Source organism: Anomaloglossus baeobatrachus, chromosome 2, assembly GCF_048569485.1.
Source record: "Anomaloglossus baeobatrachus isolate aAnoBae1 chromosome 2, aAnoBae1.hap1, whole genome shotgun sequence".
NCBI classification, from domain to species: domain Eukaryota; kingdom Metazoa; phylum Chordata; class Amphibia; order Anura; family Aromobatidae; genus Anomaloglossus; species Anomaloglossus baeobatrachus.
Window position 1 is genome coordinate 525,646,592 of NC_134354.1, and position 8,793 is coordinate 525,655,384.

The following is an 8,793-nucleotide window of genomic DNA, read 5'->3' on the forward strand; positions in this document are numbered from 1 at the left end:
CTGCAGCTCCTGCCATAGAGCAGGGGCTGCCGGCAAAGCGCACGGAAGTAGTGACATGTCACTTCTTAGAACGCAGCGATTCGGGCAGCAGCCGAAGCGCTGCGCTCTAAGACGCCACGTGCGCACGGCCCCTGCACAATCTCCATAGATTGTGCAGGGGACACAGGACGCATGCAGTTACGCTGCGCTACAAAGCGCAGCGTAACTGCATGAATTACGCACACGTGCGCACATAGCCCTAGGCTGAAGAGATCACTGGAGAGAAAAGGCAGATAGAAATATTACCTGCCCCGTATGTCCTTAGCCACATAACTAAAGTGAAGGATAACCCCTTTAACATTCAGATACTGAATAGGAACTGCCTCTTCTTCGTATATCGCAGAGTAGAGAAGGTCATCAGATTTAACCACCTCTCAAATTAGGCAACTTATCTGGATAACTGACGATATGCATTTTAAAGAGGTCTTCCAATTCAATTAGTACCACTATTCCTTGGTAGCGAGAGATCCTTTTAACATTTGCTGTATATGAATGGCGCTGCAGGGGGTGGGTTCCCCTCTCTGGTCAGTCACTTCTAAACAGACGCATAGGGGCTTCCACATTTCAGGTAGCACAATGGCTCTGTAAAAGCACTACGAAAGTGTATTCTCCAAGAGTCAGAGCGCTCCATCCCTCTGGCGTCTCGCTGTGTGGCTAAGCAGTACTGTACAGCCACACATGGGCTATTGCCACGCTCAGCAGAAATTGTGTGACATCTTTTGGTGTCATTTTTACCCATTTCCCTGTGTGAAAATGCAAAATCTGGGGCAAAACTATTGTTTTGGGGGCAAAAATAAATACATTTTTCTCCACCATCAAATGGGATAAAATTCTATGACACATGTGGTGTCAATATGATATCCGCACAAGTAGGTGAATTGAGTGTTGTAGTTTGTAAGATGGGGTCACTTATGGGGGAAAGGAGAGGTCTGCTGTTCTGGCACCTCAGGGGCTTTGTCAATGTGAAACGACACCATTAAACCAATCTAGCAAAATCTGGTCCAATATGGCACTCCTTTGGTTCTGAGCTTTGTACTGTGCCTCAAAAGTAGTTTACGACCACAAATGGGATATATAAAATAGACAGCGTCCCAGTGGGTGAAGATTCAGTCCATATTGTTAATCCATAAAGGTCATACAGCAACGTTTTGACAGTTTCAAGCATGCTTGAAAAAGATTTTGCTATCGAAACGTTGCTGTATTGTATGACCTTTATGGATTGAAAATATGGACTGAATCTTTACCCACTGGGACGCTGTATACTTAATCTACATGGTAGGTTTTATTACAAGTGGATCCCTTGAATTGAACGTGTGCTCCTGATGTGCACATACGTAATACAACAGTCTCAGCACAGGTATCTGACTATTGGTGCTGCAAGCTGTCTTTCTATACACATGTGGGGAACAATTTGTATTGTTCGTTTTCTCCAATGACCCCTTGTGAAACTTAAAAACTTGGCGCCAAAGCAACAGTTAATACGTAACTGGTTTAATGGCATAAAAATTCTAAGCTTGACAATTTACAAAACTGCCAATGTTCTCACAAATAAAAATTCTACGTTTACCACTAACATGAAGTACAATATGTCAAAAAATAAATCTCAGAATCACTGGGATCAGTTGACGTGTTCCAGAATTATAACTGAAGTGACACTGGTCAGAAGTGAAAAACTTTGCCTGCTCAGGAAGGTGAAAACCAGATTCAGTGTGAAGGGGTTATAAGTCAGCTGTAGGGACCACCTGTCCATCTGATGTGTAAAGATGGAGGCCTCCCAACCCCTCAACAAATGTCAGGGAGAAGAGGGTTGATCAGTGTGCATTTAAAGAGATCCTGTCAGCAGGATTTGCTAAGTAAAGTACAAGGCATGGGCACATTGGTGCTGCTGTAAGACTGATTGAAATAATATTTGTATTTAATAAATCTGTTTTCTAGTTAATCAGAGCCTGAAGTAATTCTAGTTCGTTCATCGGAGCGGACCTATGGGCAGTCTTCACTTGGTACTCTGGCCCCTACATCTGCCTCCTGTGCTTCAATGAGCACTCTGCCTCCCATTTTAAATATGGCGCCAGGACAGTAAATGCAGAGAAATCAGTTTAAAGATCAGGCTGGGGACCATGGGCAGAGACTAGCCTGGCACCACAGCATCCAGCTCTATTCCAATGTACAAGAGAGATCTGGCAATCACTCAGAGGGGAGAAGCTGCTCGAGGCCACACCGGCCTAGTAACATCCCTTCTTATGACCTCCAGCCGGATCTTTAAACTAGATTTTCTGTGAAACATTAGCTTTCTGGAGAAAGTCATGTCTTGATGTAAGCATGCAGGCAGGCTACCTCGTGCAGCTCGTGATTTGGGCAGCATGAATCGGCTGACAGGTTCCCTTTGAATACCTATCCTTTCTTCCTCTTCGACAGATAAGACAAAGTAGCTTCCCCCCTTATTGAAAACATTCAGTTCTGCCAAGATTTAATATGCATAGGAGAAAAAGTGCTTTCATTCAACAGCTATTTGATATGTACTGAGCATGTTTATTTAGTACAAGAAAAACATTACCTCTTAACATGGATAAAGAAGTTCAAGAGAAACAACCTGTGCTTATAGAGTGGAGTGGCACAATACCTAAATTTTTACTTTTATATTAATTTTGGCCAATACCAGTTTAAAAGAAAGTGTGGTACAATACAGGAGGTTTTGATCTGCAGGAAATTATATATATATATCTATATCTAGCTATCTATCTATCTCTCTCTCTCCCCTTTAGATTAGGCCTCTTTCAGGAAGAGCTCAAATGCTTGAGATTCTCATTACTACGAATCCTCAACCTTAGTGTGAGCTAACACCCAACTATTACCTTGTGCTCCTCTCCTTGCGCTTCTATATCTGATCTCTCAAGCCTCTCCATAATTCATGCTCCCTATACCGCGGCTGAACAGCAGATCTACTTAAATGTGCACCAAAGGTTTCACTCTTGTGATAAGAACATTAGCACTGGCAGGCTTTTGCAAACAAACCTAGGCTATGCCAGCTGCCTGCTAATAAACCTGCTAACCTTCTGACTAACTGCACAGCATAAGCAAGCAAAGCACATTGAAAACTGCAGTCACAAGTGTAGACTACACTGTACAATGCAGCCACTAAATACATTCCTGCTGTCTTAGCCAATGGACAGAACAGTAAAGTGTACACAACAAGTATAAGATTGGGGAAGAAGAAAAAAAATTAATTACATATTTAGTTATAATAAAATAAACTAGTAATGAGTGAGCACTACCATGCTCAGGACTCAATGAGCAGTCGGAGGCTCAGATGAGTAAGACTCAAACACCTGAGTATAATGAAACTCAATGAGGAACTCTAGCATTTCTGCTCAAGTTCCCCACTGACTTCCATTATACTCAGGTACTCAAAGCGCACCCATCCGAGTATCCAGCTGCTCGATACAACTAGTGAGCATGGTAGTGCTCGCTCATCACTAAGAACCTTGCTCGAGAAGTATATCAGATATGGATCTACTTTGTAATGACTCATGTGAAAGTTAGACTAGAAATGTAAAATTGGTAAAAAGGTGAGTTTTACTAAAGAGAGCTTTGCAGAATAGAGAACAGCAAACAGTACCCACGAGGTTTTAGTAGATAGCCTGTGTTACTTTGACAGCATTTTGATATTACATGTGATGGAGTTTATTTCTTAAAAGGGGTCAATCACCTGCATGAGCACTGGGAGGAGTAGGCTGGCTGTGGAACTGGGCAAGTCTCGTTTTCGGATATGGCTCTCCATATATTTTCCTTGAAACGCCAAAGTGAAATATATCTACCGAAGCTGTAAATTGTAAAGTCAGGTCCTGGTTCAAGCTGCCCACAATTTTGGCAGCATGAATTAGGTGACAGTGAGTGTTAAAAGGGAACCTGTCACCAGTTTTTTTTACCATATAAGCTGCTGCCACCACCAGTGGGCTCTTATATACAGCATTCTAACATGCTGTATATAAGAGCCCAGGCCGCTGTGTAGAACAAACTTGATAATACTCCCCTAAACCGGTCGCTGCAATGGATGTGGCTCAGATAGGAGTCTTCATCCTGCGGGGCCAGCACCTTCTCTTTCGGAAGCCACAGTGCATGACACATCTGTCATACACACTCGCCGCTCCCACACATGCACACTACAATACTTTGATCTGCCCTGTTCAGGGGCAGATTAAAGTGCGCCTGCTCAGGCCTGAATGGCGGAGAGTGTGTATGACGTTGGATGAGTCATGCACTGCGGCTTCAGAAGGACGACAGAGGCGACGACAAAGATGGCCGAAAGACGGCGCCGGCACTGGAGGACAAAGATGCCTATCTGAGCCACATCCACTGCAGCAACCGGTTTAGGCGAGTATTATAAAGTGGGTTTTTTTTATGTTAGAATGCTGTATACAAGAGCTCACAGGTGGTTGCAGTAGCTTATAGGGTAAAAAAACTGGTGACAGGTTCCTGTTAAGTCTGGTGAGCCTCACCAGTCACTGAAACCAAGATGCAGGGGCTAACAGAATGGTGCATGGGGGAGGGGGTTAGTGTGTGGGTCTGTGCATATCAGGAGGTTAAAGGGCTTAGGCTGCTTTCACACTACGTCTTTTTAACATGCGTCCTGAACGTTTTTTTTTGCTGCAAAAGCGGATCCTGCTTTTACAGCAAAAAACGCATGCAAACGCATGTGTTACTTTGCAGGATCCTGTCACTGGATGTTTAGGGGCGGGCATTGGAGTCATGTGATCGGCAGTGATGGGAACTAAACGTGCCAGACTGGGAGCCGGCTTCTTACAGCTGCGAGGCTCGTAACCAAGGTAAACATCGGGTATACTTGCTTGGATACCCGATATTTACTTTGGTTACAAGCGTCTGCAGCTGCTAGGAGCCGGGCTCCCTGCACACGTTACCAACGTAAACATCGGGTAACTAAGAGAAGTGGTTACCCGATGTTTACCTTGGTTACGAGTGTCCGCAGCTCTCAGGTGGGGGAGAGGGAGGGGGAGAGAGACAGAGAGGGAGGAGAGAGAGAGACTGATCACGGGGCTGGCTTCTGTGCATGCTCAGTAGAGCAAGCAGGATCCTGCCTATCAGCACGCCAGCGTTCACCTGCGTTTGCGTTCTGTTTAGTCAGGATCCAGCAATTTGCAGTATTTGGATGCAGCTCAAAAACGCTACAAGTAGCGTTTTTGAAAGATGTTAAAAAACTGCAAGTCGCTGGATCCTCACTAACGCACGCAAACACAGGTGAACGCAAGTTAACGCGAATCCATTGCAAATGCATTGAAATGAAAACGCATTTGCACTGGATCCGTTTCTGCGTTAAAAAAACGTTCAGGACGCATGTTAAAAAGACGTAGTGTGAAAGCAGCCTTTTCTACTACTCCAAAAACACCCATCTAATCTAAGCGTTAACGTAAAACCACTTATACTCCACTCCGATGCAATTACATTGGTGTCGGCGCTCTCTACCGGGGTTCATGTGGCGTGGTTATGTGAGGTTGCGTCAGTCAGCGCCAGCTTCACTACCCACTTTTGGACAAATTAAGCATCAAGAGGAAGTGAGGGTCGCGGCTAGATGCTCATTTCCTATTGATCTTTGGTACACCTGAAGGTATCCCCGCCTTCAAGCGCTGATTTGTGCAGGGCTCGCGTAACGCAATAACGTCATGTAAGCCCCGGGAGTGTGAGCGCCAACTCGGCTGGAACAGCGCCAGCTGTGTTAATTTTTACAGAGGGAAACACATTGAGAAAGGGGTTGTCCAAGGTGTGAACAACCACTCTAAGTTTAAAGGAAAACCATCATCAGAAAATGATTCACTTTGTTTAAGTCAGAGTTGTGTTACATGCATATTTTTATTTTTTAAACATTACCATCCTCAGAACCAAAACAGAATTAAGAAATGTGTGAACAGAGCCTACAATTACTACATGCAAGAGGACGTCACCTCCAGCGATACGTTTATGCACACTAACCAGGAGAATATACATTATATCATTTAGACTGCATGGCAAATGCTGGGATTCTTTTATTTCACCATTTTTCCTCCCATTTGACATTGTGCCATTGACTATTACATGGCCTAATCTGTGGCGCACAATGTGAAAAAAAAAAAGATATATATTTCTTCATGAGTGATCCGTATGGGAGAAAAAGAAAAAAAAACAAACAAAATAAACTGCATTTACCTATCACAAACATGCTATTGAGGCCTTGGCAGACAAGGTGACACCCAGGCTTCTCCAGACCGGCCAAGGTAATGCCTGGGCTGCAGCATGTGGTGAAAGTCCACGATGAAACCAAAAATAACCCCTCGTAAACGTTTCAGGTTTAAATTAAAAATAAAACGTGATTCCGTTAATAAACCCTATTCTAGGCATTTCTCCTCTGCTGCCCCTCCGCACAGGCCATGGCGTCGCCCGTAGGACCCTCTTTACCCCATAGCTCCTGGTTTCTGACAATACATCAGTGAGTATGAGCCATGTTCATTCTCACCCTTAAGTGCGATCTATTCGATAGGAGTGCACTCGTAAATACCAGTGGCCCATGTTGATGGCCCAGTGTGCGGCTGTCCAGTTACTCCAGGGGTGTGTGCCCTTGGTCCTGCCCAAGGTTATGGTGGAATGTTACTAGCCCAGGGGAATAGAGCCTGCAGCCCTGAGCCCACACTGCACTCCATGACATACACCCTCACACGTGCAGGTGCCAGTGGTGACCTTGATGGGGCACCTGGGGTCACCCTCCAGCCCACACTGGCCCTGCTGGTGAGCAGCCATGGTGAGGCCCCTCCATTAGGACCGTCCACAGCTGTCTGGGCCACATGTCACCATGAGGGGGTCACCCTCTCCCCGCAGCCACGTGCCTGAGGTCACCCCGCGGCCTCCATAGAGCACTATAGCAGGCTATGTATAGGACTGGCTGCCGTCTATTTATAGCACCAGGCCTGTGCCCGCTGTCTGCGGGATGTCACCCCGCGGCCGGGCACGTGTAGAGCGCCCACAGCCGGGAAATCACAGCGCTCCTCTGCCTGACACCACCCCCTCCCCGGCGCTCTGTGTACTGCACACACGTGGGCGCCCCCGAAGGACACACGGGAGGAGAGCGGTCACCGGGCCCGCAACCGCCCCCGAGGCGCCTATCTCACCGTACCCACCGGCAGCACAAGCCGGGCAACTCACCGGCTACACCGGGAATCCTCCGAGAGCGCACTCCACAGCCATGGCGGAGTGCAGGAAAGTAGCGTACCGCAGTGCACGCCGCCAGAGCAGCGCACACCCTCCGCCCGCACACACCTGCACACGGCGGCCACAGACTCACCTAAGCCGAGCGACAGCGGCTTACTGCTCCGAACACCGTCTGAGGGGCGTGGACACCGGAGGCGGAGCATGTGGGCTTCTGTCCACGCCTCGACCAATCAGACGCCAGGTGTCAGGCAGTGTCACAAAGAGCGGAAATAAAAGCACAACACAGCGCACATTAGTGAGGAGAACGGCCCTGATTGGTGCTCGAAATAGTGACGTCACAAGGGGAGGTGGCTCGTGACGGCGCTTCCTTTCCCTAGCATGCAGTTTCCATATCCACTATATCGCATGACTGTATCGTGCGGCTGGAGAAATCGCAATAGGGACGTCCGCGGCTGATGGCGTCCGGCACACTAGTCCTGACACGGTCCCTGTGTCTGTAGTGCCCGGCACACGCCTTCCTCTCAGGCGGTCACAGGTGTGAACTGGGCTCTATGTCAAGGGCGCAGCGGCTCTCATTAACCCTCCTGTGCCCTGCAGGAGCTACTGTCATTAACCCTCCAAAGACCACAGGCGGCCTGTGCACTGCAGGAGCTACTGTCATTAACCCTCCAAAGACCACAGGCCTCCTGTGCCCTGCAGGAGCTACTGTCATTAACCCTCCAAAGACCACAGGCGGCCTGTGCCCTGCAGGAGCTACTGTCATTAACCCTCCAAAGACCACAGGCCTCCTGTGCCCTGCAGGAGCTACTGTCATTAACCCTCCAAAGACCACAGGCCTCCTGTGCCCTGCAGGAGCTACTGTCATTAACCCTCCAAAGACCACAGGCCTCTTGTGCCCTGCAGGCGCTACTGTCATTAACCCTCCAAAGACCACAGGCCTCCTGTGCCCTGCAGGCGCTACTGTCATTAACCCTCCAAAGACCACAGGCCTCCTGTGCCCTGCAGGAGCTACTGTCATTAACCCTCCAAAGACCACAGGCCTCTTGTGCCCTGCAGGAGCTACTGTCATTAACCCTCCAAAGACCACAGGCCTCTTGTGCCCTGCAGGAGCTACTGTCATTAACCCTCCAAAGACCACAGGCCTCCTGTGCCCTGCAGGAGCTACTGTCATTAACCCTCCAAAGACCACAGGACTCTTGTGCCCTGCAGGAGCTACTGTCATTAACCCTCCAAAGACCACAGGCCTCCTGTGCCCTGCAGGAGCTACTGTCATTAACCCTCCAAAGACCACAGGCCTCCTGTGCCCTGCAGGAGCTACTGTCATTAACCCTCCAAAGACCACAGGCCTCCTGTGCCCTGCAGGAGCTACTGTCATTAACCCTCCAAAGACCACAGGCCTCCTGTGCCCTGCAGGAGCTACTGTCATTAACCCTCCAAAGACCACAGGCCTCTTGTGCCCTGCAGGCGCTACTGTCATTAACCCTCCAAAGACCACAGGCCTCCTGTGCCCTGCAGGCGCTACTGTCATTAACCCTCCAAAGACCACAGGCCTCCTGTGCCCTG

The 8,793-nt window shown here is 48.2% G+C and overlaps 1 protein-coding gene across 2 annotated transcripts in view; it reads right to left on the reverse strand.

The window, feature by feature from the left end:
- AKAP1 (A-kinase anchoring protein 1) overlaps positions 1 to 7,466 on the reverse strand; it is a 103,042-nt gene extending 95,576 nt beyond the window's left edge. Inside the window, exon 1 of one of the 2 annotated variants that reach the window (XM_075336587.1) lies at positions 7,364 to 7,466. The gene's annotated coding sequence lies outside the window, so the exon portion shown is untranslated. Of the gene's footprint in view, positions 1 to 7,224; positions 7,308 to 7,363 lie in introns of those variants that run through there. The other variant, XM_075336588.1, reaches the window with a different exon arrangement.
- Positions 7,467 to 8,793: the final 1,327 nt, after the last annotated feature.